The following is a 15,355-nucleotide window of genomic DNA, read 5'->3' as shown; positions in this document are numbered from 1 at the left end:
GAAACTAATGCTTAGCTCCTCCCTCATTGAATATGCAACAAAGAAGTTTATCACATCTTGACCTCTGTTCGAAAGAAAAGCTAAAATTTTCATAAATTCTTAAATTGTCAGCAATGGCCAGGAAAATTTACGCGATTTATTAATTTGTTCTATCCAATTTTTGCTAAGAATTGTTTACACACTTAAAATTGCTCGCTGAGAAGAGCATCACGCATTTTTAAATCGTGAGATCAGCGCAAAGAACCCATTACACTTAGCGCCTAGAAACAATTTAAAAAATAATTGTAATTTCTTTTTTAAGATGTTGAGAAGATTAACCAGCGCGTAACTACGTTACCCGTTACACAAAATAAGTAACATAAGCACGTTATTCGTTACTGTTTTGAAAACATAACGAGTACGTAACTATCTTACCCCCCCCCCCAAAAAAAACTAATGCGTTACCTGTAACGCCGGCCGTTACGTGTGACGCGTTACCGCCAACACTGAGACGAAAGCAATTTATAGTTCAAACGCAAACACGGGTGTGTGATACAGTGTAATCCACTTATAACGATACCAGATATAACGATATATCGCTTATAGCGATCAAATTTTTTAGATTTGATCGCTATTTTTTTAGATTTGATTTGATCCAGATATAACGATAATCGGCTATAACGATTGGATTTTGCGGTTTTCTCAATATCGTTATAAGTGGACTGCACTGTACACAGACAATATGAAAGGACAGAGTCACAGAAGGGATCACTTGGAAAAGACGCGACACCTATCCCTAACGAGGGACATCGCCATGAAACATCGATGACGAAAACAGCGGAGATTATCACGGTAACGATGCCGGCAACACTGGAGTGTCGCCAATCGGTAATGCCCAAAGGGCAGCAGCAGCAGCCCTCCCTCCCTCCTCCCCCCCCCCCTCCCCCCCTACGCAAAGCGCGGATAAAAGCACCCTAGTTCAAACGCGCAAACGGCCGGCGTAGAAGCGAGGACTTTCAAGAACACGCGAATGTGTGCGCGTGTGCACGTGTGGGGGAGAGAAAGAGGAGAGAGAGAGATACTTCCTCTGCGAAGCTGAGAGCAGAGCCGCAGTATCTAAAATCTGCGCGAGTATATATACGGAAGCGTGGGCGCGTAAAGTACAAAGTGTCCAAAGCGTGTCGTCTCTCGGATCGCGGGGATTATGCGGCCCGTCCCCGCAGATTCCCGCCGGCGGCGAGGATTAGGGCGAGTCTAATCTCGCGGCAGTCTCCGCCGCCGCAGCGAGCGCGGCAATGGAGAACGTTTCTCATCCAGTTCCCTCCGGGGAGGAGCAGGAAGAGCGCGCGATGCAATCCAGCCTCCTACGGGCCACCGAGGAATCCGAGGACAGGAACGGACGAGGAGCTTTCGGACTGCGGTTGTCTAAAAAAAGAGGCAAAGGTCTCCTGGGTGGACGCTGCGAAGAGAGCTAAACCCATAGATTCTACTTTTAATTAACTCGCTTAAAAAAAATAAATAATAAAGCTATGGGCAGTGAAGTTCACGCCGCTTTGGAATCCTGAGAGCGTAAGCTTCTACCCTCGCCCTCGGAGAAATAACGCGGAATAAAAGAACAAACGACCCGAACCAAGTGGTTAAGAAAACTACAAAGGGACCTGAAAATAACGTATTTCCTCTTCATTACCCGTAATAATAATAATACTTAAAATACAAAAAATAAAAACTATGTTGGACGCCGCAGAGATATGGCCGACTGATGTTCATTGGACACCTACACGAAGCTACGACGGCCCATAGGTAAGAGAAAGTACAATAACTTATTCTATATTAGATCGATATGTCACACCACGCCAAAAAATTCATTTCTTGTTTTCCACGTGCCAAACCAGCCAAGGTCCTCCGGCACACACCAGTGACGGACCGAGGAGTGCCTTTGGTTGCACAACTTCTGACGTGCCAACCAAAATTCGAGTTGGCACTGCCTTGTCTCGGCAATAAACCTCCGCCGGATTACGGGAACCCCGATCGGCAGGGAGTCCAACTCACCAATAGAATTCACAAAGCACGTACAAAAAGAAAGTGAAAGCCGTTTACCCGGGGGGGGGGGGGGTCACGTGACCTGAGGTGGGGGTCACGCGACCTTACGGTTACGCCGACGGCGACGCCGCTCAAGCCGGAAACTGGCGCCTAAAAACTGCGCTCTAAAAAAAAAAAAAAAAAAAAAAAAAAAGCGGTAGGGAGAGGTTGGGATACTTTCCTCGGGAGTAACTAATCGGGTCACGGGTGCACGTCCGTCACTGGGAGAGAGGATGAACCCTCAACGTACGTATGAAGCCACTGCCACACAGCAACTATACATTTCATACAAAAGACACGTTGTTTTCTGCAGACACGATGAAAAAGTCATCGGCGGACACGCCTTAATGCGTGTTTGCAACTGTCTGCCAAAGAGAGTTTTTGTACGACCAATCTTACGGAATCGCCACACGAGGAATGCCTCACAGGGTGCGGGCTCTCTTTTGTGCGATGCAGCGCGACCGCGGAAGCGGGTAGCGATCTCCAGAATGAAACTTTGGCGTCAAGTGGTGCGCACGACCTCGGTAGCAAGAGAGTGCCACTCTTTTTGGGGGCGGAAACTGAGTGATTTCGCCAAGATTTTGTTGTCCAGCCTGGGGATTCGACGGGTTGGGCGACCCTTCGAACTTTAGGCAAAGTTCGACTAAAGTTCGACTCGCGTACGGTGTTGCCCGACTTCTACACAGCCATTTTTTCGAACGTTAGGAAACAAATAAATCATAAAGTTGTTTACGCAACTACAAAAGCCAACAAATTTACTTTCTATGTTTTCGTTAGTTCATTAATGTCGAACAATATAACAATATTCCCAACGAGTATTGCATTTTTCCTCCGCCAGGCAGTCAAACCCTTTTTTTTAGTCGAAGTTTTCCGGAACTTAGCGATAGAAAATTTCGAAAGAAGGCGAACCTTGTCGAACTACAAACTCGGCGGGTTCGCGACACCCCCAACGGGAACGGGCTGGACGGAGGAAAGAGAGGAGGAGGCGAGGGCGATAATTGCGAACGAGCGACTGTGCGAGAGCGATAAGCCAGGAAGAGACCACGTGACCAGGAATCCGTCCCCAGACACACAAGACCGGCGCTCGGGGGACCGCTCGAGGAAACGCCAGAGGGAAACGCTGGAAAAGGGGACGAAAAGAAGGGGCTTGAAAAGGATTGTTCAAAACAAGGAAAACCAGCATCGCGAAAAAAAAAAAAATCGTCAAGACCTGGAATGGTGACTCGGTACCCTATCGAGAAATACGCAGTGTAGGAGAGAAACTAGTAACAAGGAAGGCTAAACACTAAAATCGACAAATCAATTAAAAAGAAATCGAAAAAGGTGAATAAAGATAAGCTAGAAAAAAAGGGGATGAGACGTTTTCAACTGAACGATTCGTTGGCGAAATCTTTGCTGACGCCTCCGCCACGAAGGCTCGGGAATGTTCGGCGTTTTGGGGGGATGATATTCCCCCCTCGTTCCGGGAAGCGTTGGGAAATTCCGGTATTATTCGAGGTCGCCTTCTTATTTTGGCTTTCTCTTTAGCTTCCTCTATTTTTGCTGTCTCTTTTCGGCCTCGTTATGGGGTCAGTGATAGCGTTTCACAAAGGGGAACGTGTGTGGCGTTTCTCAACGGTCAGGCTACCAGATTCCCCAAGAATCCACCAATCCACCAATGGATCTTCCTGTAATTGTTTTCACCCCTTTTTCGCACTCTGCCTGTCAGAGTACGTCGACGTCTTGGATTCGGTCATCCATATCACTCGTGGAAAGAACCACGTCCATACCATTTGTGGAAGGAACCCCATCCATATCACTCGTGGAGTGAACCGCATTCACGTTTTAACTACACGCACACACACACACACATCACAGTCCACGTACCGCTACTACGGAAACCTAGAGCGAAAAAGAACCGGCGACAGCAGAGCGGCAACTGATCACGCCCGCATTCCACCACGCCGCGGCGCAACACCTCTTAGATAACAAAGCCGCAGAGTTGAATGAGATGGCGTCATCAGAAAAGGCCAACGCTGGGCACAGATTGGACACGACGATTGCGTCAACATTCGGTTCAAACTTGACTCGAAGCCGAGCGCTGACGCAGCACTTGTTTCCAATCAGTGTCCAGCGTTGGCCTTCTCTGATGACGCCATCTCATTCATCATTACGGCTTTGTTATCTGGGAGATGTTGCGCGGCGCCTCGTCCTCTCTGGCTCCGCGCCAGCTGTTCGCGTGACTTTGCCGAAAACGAAAGGGCTCGTTTTGAAGAAAACCCGGTAGTGTCTGTCAGTTTGTCAGCGCCGGCGAGGGAGGGAGAGGTTGACGCGTGCTCACGTCAGTACTTCGGACAAATGCGAGCATCGCACGCGACCACTGACAAACGAAAGACACCGCCGAGTTCTCGGCAAAACGAGCGCTCCAATGCTAACGCATTAAAAGGTCGCAAGTTTTGCGTTTGATTGGTATCATAAACTGAGAGTGTGGGGATGATTGTAAGGAACGGGGTAGGGGGTGAATTTACAAGAACGCGATATTTACTGATTGAACAAAAAAGTGCGTCCACTCCTAGGCATCCAACCTCGGCCCTTTGCGTAGGAACCAAGCACGATAACCATTCGACCACGGGCGTGCTTGCTCGGAGACGCGCCTGGCAGTACTAAGCTTGTTCAGGCTGACCCTGGATTACACTCAAAAGTGTGTTAAGCACCGAAAGCGGGCCGGGGTGGGCGCTTGGGGGATTAAGCGAGTTGCTTATTCAACACTAATCACAAAAAAATTATCAAGAAAGAATAATTAATCACCAGACAAACATGAGACATCTCTCGGGGCAGACGAACTTCCCGCTAGCCGGGTCATTGAATGAACGAGTCAAATGACACAGGTCGGGTTATTGAACCACATTGGCCACACAGGGTATACGGAAGATACACTGAGATTCCTGGCTTTTGCTTCCGTGTACGAAACCGAGCCACCGGCGTACCATCGTCACTCCGGGAACGTATCACGTGACCGTTCCGGGGGTCACCACTAAGACAAGGCCGGCGCGTGACGTCATCAGCGGTGCGTCCCCGCCCCAAGCGGCAAACAGGCTGACGTTCGACGAGAGCAGCCGCAAAGCGACACACGCGTTCAACGTGGCGTCGCTGCGCAGCGAGAACACCACGAGTGCCAGCCGAACGCTGACGTCACAGTCGTGTCCAATCTGCGCCCTACGGTGGCCTCTTTTAGTGACGTAAGAAAATTGAGCATCGAGGACTCCTTATCTAGGAGGCGTTGGTTTGGTTCGGTGCGTTTATTCGGCCCTAAAATCTCCGGTAGCGGGGCGAGACCTAGGTAAACCTTCGCCAGACGAGGCCCATGTACCTGACAAGGTAAGGGAGAGTCAAGATAGCAGCGTTCCTAGAACTGCACGATCGTCAGCATACTTGCGAGGAACAAGAGATGGGGGAAAAAAAGGAAACGAACAAAAACCGCCAAGTTTTCGTCTGGACCACCACACCTCGCATCATGAGAGCCCAATAATGAATCCACCCGCAGTGTTGCTTGCACTTCATTTTGGTCGCTACCCACTCATTATTGATCACGTGATCGAAGATTCCGCCTCTATCGTGTACCCAACGCTCCGATTCGAACACCGCTCGTAATAGAACTCGACGGCACGAAAAAGACAGTGGATTAAGCGCGAAACACGCCCCAATGCAAGCGAGACAAAAGCAAAGCGGACGCGTACACATGAACTGTCGGTCGCCGAGATGAAATCCATGTGCCATCGCGCGAGTTTGCGAAAAGAGCCAAGGCTTGTTCCCCAGGGCCAAACCGATATATGAGAGACATCAGTTATGAAATATAAGGGGGCTCTTATTAGTTTCTCGAACTCAACATCTTCATTAGATTTGGGTGAGGTCTCGATCATCCGTAAAGTCAAATCCGTTATTAAACTAAAGCAATTTTCGCTTCTTGTTTCTTTTCTTTTTTTTTTTTGCCCCGCACACGCTGCCAAAGTGTACGGTCACAATCTTTTATTTCTCTTATTTTCTCTTATATAGTTTCAAAAGCGCGCAGGACGAAATTAAAATGGCGAATCCCTTTTCGAATTTCATTTCAAAAGACTGATTCGCTAGACGGCACACGAGTTGGCGGATTCAAAGGTTCACTTTCTTTTTTCGTCATTTTATTCTCTCCGCTTTCGGGTCACAGTTTATCTTCTTTCCCCCCTCAATATAATTAGAGTCCTCGTAAAACAAAACAAACAAATAAAAGTTCGCCCGGAGCTGTTTCGTTTCATATATGAAACGCTGCCGCAGATGTTCAAGCAAAAAAAAAAAAAAAAAAAGAAATCGAGAAAAAATAAAGTGATTTTGCAGGTAGACTGTCGTCTCCGCCTTTCGAGAATTCGAACGTCACGGCAGCCCAATTCGAGTCATATGCAGCAGCCGCAGCATCGTAAATAGCCGCATAATTAAGGAGCCCATTTCAGCTAGCCATTAAAGCCCCCTCCCTTCATACCTTCGGTTATGACTGTCAAAACTCCGCAGTTGGGATTGGTGCCAATGTCCTGACCCAACTTCCACACATAGAAATCTCTAATGCCTCCTCTTTCCTAACGAGCAATTTCTGAAGGAAAACAAAATTAAGAAAATTCCGGCTTTTTTTTTTTTTTTTAGGGGGGGGGGGGGGTTGTTATTGAAGTTGACGGCCGCTCATTATTTCTACCGATCACCGAATGAGACATTAAGAATAGAAAAAATACGTTCTGGGAGTTTATTCGCGCAAAGAAGCGAAGAGCTAAAGGTGCGGACACTATTAAACTTTCCGCCCGTTTCTGTGCAGCTTTATCTCATGCCCCAGAGAGCTACATATTTGTATTAAGAGTGATGAGGGAACGAGGGGTGATAATCATAAACGACACAAGCACAAACAGAAGAAGAGGAGGTTTATTTAGAAAGACAGAGAGGTCGCTCCATGCAGTTTCCATTAACCAGTTTCTCTGTGCTGGGGAGGGGGAATAGGGGATGCCAAAGAAGGGCAAGAAGAGGAAATTAATAAAAACACATCAAAATAACGTGGAGCTCGATATCTGCTCATTAAAGACGGCAAATAAGTTGGGTATCACGTAAGAAACGTGGTAGGTATTTGGTCGCATCAGCCAGCTCTTCTGGGCTCTCCCACGCTCCTAAGATCTTCTGGAGAGAAAACGGTCGGAGTCAGGGTGTAAGATAGACAGGTGGGGAAACGAGAGCCAAACGAGCGACCGGATTGTGTCCCCCTCGGGTTTCTCTTTTTCTGTGACGCCATCTATGTGGAGCACCGCGAACTCTAACTCCGGGTGGGCGAACGCTGGCGACCGACTAAACTGACGGAGATGATTTCTCTTGGATTTTCAATGAAGGAATGTCGTGATCTCGGTTTATTTCACGTGCTCTCCCATAAAGTTCCATGCAAATTCAATTCCAATTTTTTTCCTCTCGCCGCAGCGCCATCTGTTGCAAATCGGCGGTACCCGCAAGCAGACGAGTACACAATCCGGTCACGGCGCTGCGGTAGGTTTCTATGGGCCGTTTGGGCCGTTTCGCCACCTGTCTATCTTACACCCTGGTCGGAGTCCAGCTGGGAAAGTTCTTCAGTAAGCACCTCCCTTTCCACGTCATAAATTGAGCAAGTGCATAACAGGTGTTCCAGTGACTCCACTTCTTCACATATCAAGCAGTTTGCAGAAGGTTTTTTCCCCGATACAGTAAAGATATTTATATGTAAATGCAACGCCCAGCCTGATTCGGTGAAGTACTGATTCAGTCTTTCTTGTAAGGTTTCTGGGCGGTTTGAACTTAAGTTCAGGATCTATATTATAAAGTCGTGGATAGTGGTGAGAAGGGCTTGCCCAGAGGGCCGCACCTATCTTTTTTCCGACCCAGAAAACCGTTGCACCAGCGTCAGTTCTTGAATATGGAACAGAAATGCTAGATATGTTGTCGTGACCGCTCTTTGCTGCTTGGTCAGCGGCCTTATTACCAGGGACGCCACAATGGCTCGGGATCCATTGGAAGCGAATGTGGTGGCCATCCTGTTGGGCCTGTTGGCAGAGGCTGACTACGGTGAATGTCAGCTGTTCATTTGCTCCACGTCGTAGATAGTGCTGCATGCTCTGGAGTGCAGCTTTTGAGTCAGTGAAAACGGACCATGCTCGTGGTTCAGTGCGTATTATATATTTCAAGCTTTCCCTAATGGCCACCAGCTCCGAGACAGTTGATGAGGTGTGGTGGTCTAGTCTGAATTTAAGCACGACTTGTTCCATGGGTATAACTACTCCGGCAGCTGAGCTTCGATGAGTTGTTGACCCGTCAGTGTAAATGTGAGTTCTGAACTGATGGTTGATATTGATTAATGAGAGGGTCAGTTGCTTGAATACAGTTTGTGCAGTAAAAATGTGGAACGCTTCACGATTTTGCGTGTCATCCTTGCGCAGGGGCCATGCTAATCTTCTCTGTATCGTTCCAATTTTAGTATATGTACTTTGGAAGTACAGCACAAACAGAAGCGCACACACACGCAACGGATGAGTATGCACATGCACAAACAATAGTAGGACTTGATAAGGAAGCAGCAAGTCAGGAAGCTGTCGGTAGAATATTTAGTTGACGAACGGGATCCTACTACTCCGCACATCCCAAACCACAAGAACTGCTGATCACGATTATTCGGCGTGGTTAGCCGCATCTTTTTTTTTTTTTTTTTATTAATATTATAAACAATCTTTTAAAAACGCTGCTGATAATAAATTGAAGAAAACAGCCATCGATATACGTATTGCAGAGAACAAAAAAGTGCATAATATTTATAAATAACAGGTCCAATGTCACGTATTAGCTTTGTTACACTCCAACGGTACACTGAGACCTCGGCAACTCGGAAATACTAAACCGAAGACCTCTCTATGATAATCGCCGATGAGTTAAAATGCGGTATATACATACATATATATATATATATATATATATATATATATATTAGAATACATTGCTTTTTTGACCTGTCAAAACGTTTACATGGTTGGTTTTTGGGTGGGAAGGCCGTCAACATTGTGCACGCTCGAAAATAAACTTTCGACCCTGAAAAGGCCGAGTGGCATAAAACTCCAAAAACGCGCTGACATGTTCGTTATTTTTTTTTCCTGGTGTTTCTACGGATATTATTACGGACTTGCCGAAGGTCGCATGTCTTCCTTAGTCCAAAGCGCCCCAGGTTCTCATGAATGCGAAAAAAATGTGACGCCTCGAGACGCGCAGTCAACGCAAACCACCTTCGACGCTCATAAAATTTTCGCGAGATCGGGGATGCGTTTGTACCTCGTACGTTATAATTAGTGTTTCTGGCTTTTTTAAGTTTTATTTTTCGTGATATTCGGAGGTGGTTTTTTCCAGAGTTCATTTTCCGCTGAAATTTCGGGGTTTCCAGGCATTCATTTTTTGTTAGATTTCTAATTCTCCGAAACTCGAAGTTTAATCTTACTCTGTTTCAGGCTTTTTTTTTTTTTTTTTTTTTTTTTTTTTTTTTTTTTAATTTGCTATAAATAGAAATGTTCAGAAAAAACGGTGTCCTCAATTTATATATAAAAAAAGAAAACAACAACAACAAAAAACTCATTGTTATTAAAATTTATCTTTGTACCTGCCTTTGGCACAGGTGCCGCTGCAATTGGCGGTACTAACCGTCTCGTGACAAATCTTGCAAACAAACGTTGCTTCAATAAACATCGGTGTCTTGGAATAGCCAAACTACTGGACGTAGTCGTTGGGAAGCATAAACGTTACAGCTGCCCTCCCCATCCTACGAAACCAACGTGTCTATCTAAGAAACAGAATGCGGAGAACAAGTCGTCTGCTTCTTGCACTGGGGTTCCGGTGACGTCAGAACGACACCGATTTCTGATTGGCTTTGATCGTAGGATAGTGAGTAGACCTCGAAGCAAGCTGCCTTCAGGTCTACCCACTATTCTTCAATCAGAACCAATCAGAGATCGCGACGTTCTGACGTCACTCTAACCCCCTGCAAAAGAATCAGACGAACATGTGCCCCGCATAGGTATACACTGGAAACCGGCCGAACAGTGTTTCTGTCGTCGCCCAGAAGTAGATCGATCCAGCATTGGCCCGCTGTAAACGAACCCTGGCGAGATTAACGGGAAACTCCCCTTTGTCAATTATCCTACACTAGAAACGAAAACAAAAAAAAAAGGGGGGGGGGGGGGGGGGCTCAAATGGCCTCTTTACAAAACTACCGACCCTGAACTCTGAAAAAAAAAAAAAAATCTCTCGTGGAATACCGTAATACCTGCTTCTCATTTTGCCATCATGACTTCGAAATTTTGAAGTTTTTTCGGATAAATCCGAATTGAGGAAACTTGTACCGTCGACTATTTTTCTGGGATTTTCGGATTTACTTGGAAACACGAAATGCTACAATAAAGCCACGAGCAGACGTCACTAAAAAAACTTAAATAATGATAAAAAGGCAGCTCTTTTTACACGACACCTTTTAGATTTTGTGCAAGGAGGAAGGAAGTATCCGTCGTACTGCACAAGATAAACCACACAGTCAACGTCCATAACACCTCATATTTCTCTTTTTATTTTTTTTTTTTTTTCACGGCACTGATTGTATCCGAAATGACAGCCGAACTCGGGAAGTAATTTCCTTTCTCTCCACGACCCAATTTCTTTTTGTTTTCATCTTCCAGCCTGCTTTTTTATAAGTGGCCCGAAGAAAAAGAAAAGGGAAGTGGTCACCCCGCGATTTTCGTGGGCAAACTTCCCACTTCTCACTTAGGGCCCGCATTTATTCATTACGTCTCAGGTCGCACGTAGGCGACCAAGTTACGTGGCTTTCACCCCAGCTCCCAATACGAAACCCTCGTCTATATGTATACTTTTTTTTTTTCATTCGTTTTGTTTCGCACATTGACTCGAAGCACAAGAAAGGAAGAAGAAATGGACCGTTTTAAATGCTTAAAGAATGCGCCTAGGGAAAAGGCGGAGGTGCAAGGGGAGGGGGGCTCCCCATTTCCCCAGCGGCGGTCCCGGCGGATTTGCCCGTATCGGAGAGGTATAAAAGAGGCCAGGCCCCCCGGTTCATCTATTATACACCCGGAGGCCGACCGCTTCGACCTGCATGCTGATGACGGCCTGTGGGAGAGAGGGACGTCACAGGGGAGAAAAAGGGGATAATGCGAGCTACCGTGAAGCCCACCTCACTCACACTGTCTCGCGCGCACACAAATACGTACACAAGCGCCCACACACGCACACACGAAAAGCACCGACAGGCGACTTGCCTCGTTCGCTGAAACAAAAAACAAAAAAACCTAAATTAATAATAAAATATAGAAAATAGTCCGCGTAACTTCGTTGGGAGACTCGGCGCCTATGCGTGAGACCTTCGAAATTCTCGGGGAGTTCCTCTGAGTGAAGGAGACGAGGGTAGAAGCGAGAATATGCGTAGGAATGAGGAAAGAGGAAAGCTAGAATGTCTCGGGGAGGAAAGTGGCGCGGAAGACGCAGAATGCGCGACGCAGAATTATTATTATTATTATTATTTTTTTAGAAGTTTTAAAAGTGGGTTTTAGGCCTAGTTTAGATTTGAATACACCGTCTGAGACAGACGTTTTCCGCCGTATATGCGTATTGCGGAACACAAGCTCCGCCGTAGATCCTAAGGAGCGCGAGACATACACTAGGAGATTTCAAGAAAATATTTATGGTAGTCCCCGCAAATATCGACGGAGGTGTCAGCAACAAAAAGCTTGGCAGGGAGAGCACATATGACACAGGCAGTGGCCGTGGAAAGCCGTACAGTAAATATTGTTTGTGATAAGAAAGGTAAAATTAACTCCGTCAGTTAAAAAAAATAAAGGAAAGGTAAAGAAAATGGGAAAGATATAGGAAGTGGTTTTGGGTGCGAGTTTAGAGAACAGCGAGTGAACCTGGAGAGTCTACTTGCGCGTCTTATTATTTCCCTTGTACTAGGAGTATGAAAATACTTCAGTCTATTAATCGTCAAAAAACAAACAAGAACACGCGTGTTTTTTATGTTTTTTTTTTATTTAGGTGCAGATGCAAACCGTCCGACAACGTCTTAAATAGTGTCCTAGATTTGACAGCACTACGCGAACCAAGAATACGATCAGTCCATCACTGATGGAAGTTAAAGCTCGTAATGTTGAGTGAGCGGACGAAATATACGCGCTGCTATACAACCTTGTGGTACACTGAGCGAAGATAGTCAACATTTTCTAGAACAGGGGTGGCCAGGCTGACCCGGCCAAAGAGTCGCAAACAAAACCACAAAACATCCAAGGGGGGGGGGGGGGGGGGGGGGATTTTGTCTAGAGCGATAAATAAAACTCGAACTACTAGCCGTACGTAAGGTAGCAGTATCACAAGCCTACCAACCCGCAACGTGTCTTTCGATTTACAACGCGTTCCATTTCTCTTTTTAGGGAAGTGCTCGTGTGTCCGGGAGGGAGGCGGGGAAAGGGGGGGGGGGGGGTTAAAAGACGGAGCCGCGAGCCGCACTTTAACACGCGAAGAGCCGCAGCTTGGCCAGCCTTGTTCTCGAATCTCACTAGTCGCACCTACAGAAAATGGTGAGCGTCGTCAACAGAGCGAAAGCACACACACCCACCACAAAATTCAATAATGACAATCACAAATTAAAAAACAAAAAGCTACGGTTTGACAACTTAGACAAACCAGTGCACTTTCCGAGCGCCCCGTTTATCCGGACGAAGGAGTGAGGGAGGAGAAAATGAACGGTTATCCTTTATTTGGGGAAAATCAATGAGGGTGCACTAAACTGGGGGCGTTTATAATTTTTAAAACTGTATAACACACACAAAAAAAAAAAAAAAAAACATTTATCTCGAAAAGTTATACAATGCATGAAATGCAAAACTTAAGGAGCGAACGTTCTCATTCGTTGAGAAGACACTTAAACAGTCGTCTTTGAGAGTGAAGAGCCTATTGTTGAAATCACCTGGATTACATTACGTCAAATACAATGAAGGGGAGATAGCGCTACGATGGGGTTGATGGGATGATGCTTGGTCGCGTTGGTCGCATCGTAAGAGTGCACCTTATGAGGAGGGGAAGAAAGAGGGAGGAGCGTGCGAGAAGAGGGTGAGAGGGGGAGAAGGAAATGGAAGACAGGTGGGGAGGGCGAAGAGAGAAAGGAAGGGAGAGGAAGAAAGGGGAGGTAGATTACAGAAACATTTTAGCTAGAAATGACACTTGGTCTACGTCATCCTTATGTGTTGCCAGCATTAGGAATATTCCGGTGATGAGCTCGGCGGCTTGATCTCTTAGATGCAAAGAATACGGGACACAAGATGTCGCCAGAGTGCAGGTTCAGCGTTCCGGGGTGGGATCAAATACTTTACTTGACTAGATGGAAATACGCCCTGCTCCGCTCATTTGCATTCGACGGCGCCCTTACTCTCTCCTGGCAGTTTGCAAGTCTCGCCGCGCCAGAGATTGGAGTACGCATGCGCGCCGTCCGAGCCGCTCTGCTCCGGCGATTTTCGTGCTACGTGGAAGGCTGCAAGAACCCCAAAGCGCAGGGGAAGGACCTGTCCTTTCGTTTTCCTCGGAACCCATGAATGTGAGTAGACGGCGTTTATGATACGCCGTTCTTGTTTTCGATTGATGCCTCTCAACTAAAGAATGGGATATATCATTTCAGCCGCTGGGAATATGCAGATCGCTGCAGGTCTGCAGATTTTGACGCCGCTTCCAAAAAGCATGGGCCGGATCAAACTGAGTCAGATCTTTCTTGTAACAAACATGTGTCCTCCGATCATTTTCACAGGGACGACTTCAGCAACACGGTTTTGAAGAGTCAAGGATGAGTAATTGCGAGATAATATTGAAGTGCACGTCTGTGCACTCCATTTAATACCCGTGCCAGACGGGCAACTCGAATGGCATTTACACCGAATGACATTTGTGTGGTCGGCGAATCAGCTCGCAATCTGTCGCGCGTGGAATGCGCTACGCCCGGAGTGTCGCGCGCTGATTGGCCGTCCGCTCAAATGTCATTCGTTGTAAATGGCATTCGAGTTGCCCGTGTGGCACGGGTATTACTGTCAGAGATCGAAGAGATCCAAGAGAGCTCTCTATCTCGAGATGTCTTCGTACTTCGTCGTTCTCCACAGTCTATGTTCTTACAATATCGATATTCGAATCGTTTATGATTCAGAGTATAGTTTCTCCAAAATAGTTCTTTCTACTAGAAATGCTTTTCCCATCGTAAAAATGTATAGATGCACAGCTTTTGGTATAAAACCGTGCTTGCGCTCCACGAACTCATTAACACCCATAATAACACGTTTTAAAGCAGGATGGTCGTGATGGCATTCGTGGTGTGCGCGACCTTTCACGAGCAATACTTACCGGTCCCGCTGTTTAAAAAAAAATAGCGTATTGTGCACTAAAGCAAAACATCATGCCATCAAGGAACTTGGCCAACGGACCTACAAAACAGGGCGCCACCAAAAGCAGGAATCCTAAGAACGCTGCATATGGTCAAAGAACTAAACAAAGAAGTAATCACGTAAACATTGATTTGGTTGACGAATAAAGCATTGTCAGTGTTTGAACTAAACTTTTCATTTTTATCTAACGGGTGTCCTAAAATAAAACGTATGATCCGCACTAAAATGTCCCGCAAACATCAGCGACCTGACTGATTAAGTAGGAGTGTTTCTCCGAAAAATACGTGCTTTAGTGGACGCACTAGCGCAATAACAATTGAAAAATCTCGACTCCAATTAGAAAACAAATGAACTGACTACGACACAAAACATTCTTGCAAGTATCTTTTTTTCTTTTTTGCGTGTTTGGGGTTGAGATTTGCAAATTAAATGCCATAATGTGACCAGTTAAGGACACGTATTTGTTGAAGTTTCGCTTTAAACTCGAAGTCGCTGATTTATGCTGCCCGTTTCATAGCTTCAATTTATTTTGAGGACACGTGGTACAAACCTTTCCCAGTCGCACCGCATTTTTATGGGGGTGCTCGTTACTGTGAAGAAAAAGAAAATCCTACCAAACTATTTACTCGTTTAAAGTTGCATAACACATCAGCATCTAGTGGTTTCATCGCGTGCTCATAAAGGTACCCTAGGTACCTTTATGAGCACGCAATACCTTCATGCCTTTATACATTTCGAGGTTTGATATTTCTACACAATTTTAAATTTGATAAGATATCATCAACTTTCGCTATTATATTTAAACAATTTTGTTGTCTTAGTCCATT

The 15,355-nt window shown here is 46.0% G+C and overlaps 1 protein-coding gene and 1 non-coding gene across 10 annotated transcripts in view; both read right to left on the bottom strand.

Moving 5' to 3' along the window:
• LOC8036906 (disks large 1 tumor suppressor protein) overlaps nt 1-15,355 on the bottom strand; it is a 645,442-nt gene that overhangs the window by 363,913 nt on the left and 266,174 nt on the right. The gene's annotated exons all lie outside the window — the stretch shown is intronic.
• On the bottom strand, nt 8,463-8,565 carry LOC115325275. The gene has a single exon (XR_003919446.2). It is a non-coding gene; the product is annotated as a U6 spliceosomal RNA (small nuclear RNA).

This window comes from Ixodes scapularis, unplaced genomic scaffold, assembly GCF_016920785.2.
Source record: "Ixodes scapularis isolate PalLabHiFi unplaced genomic scaffold, ASM1692078v2 PGA_scaffold5__190_contigs__length_132052651, whole genome shotgun sequence".
Lineage (NCBI taxonomy): Eukaryota > Metazoa > Arthropoda > Arachnida > Ixodida > Ixodidae > Ixodes > Ixodes scapularis.
Note: the sequence above shows the minus strand (reverse complement) of the source record. Positions and strands in the feature narration are given on the sequence as shown.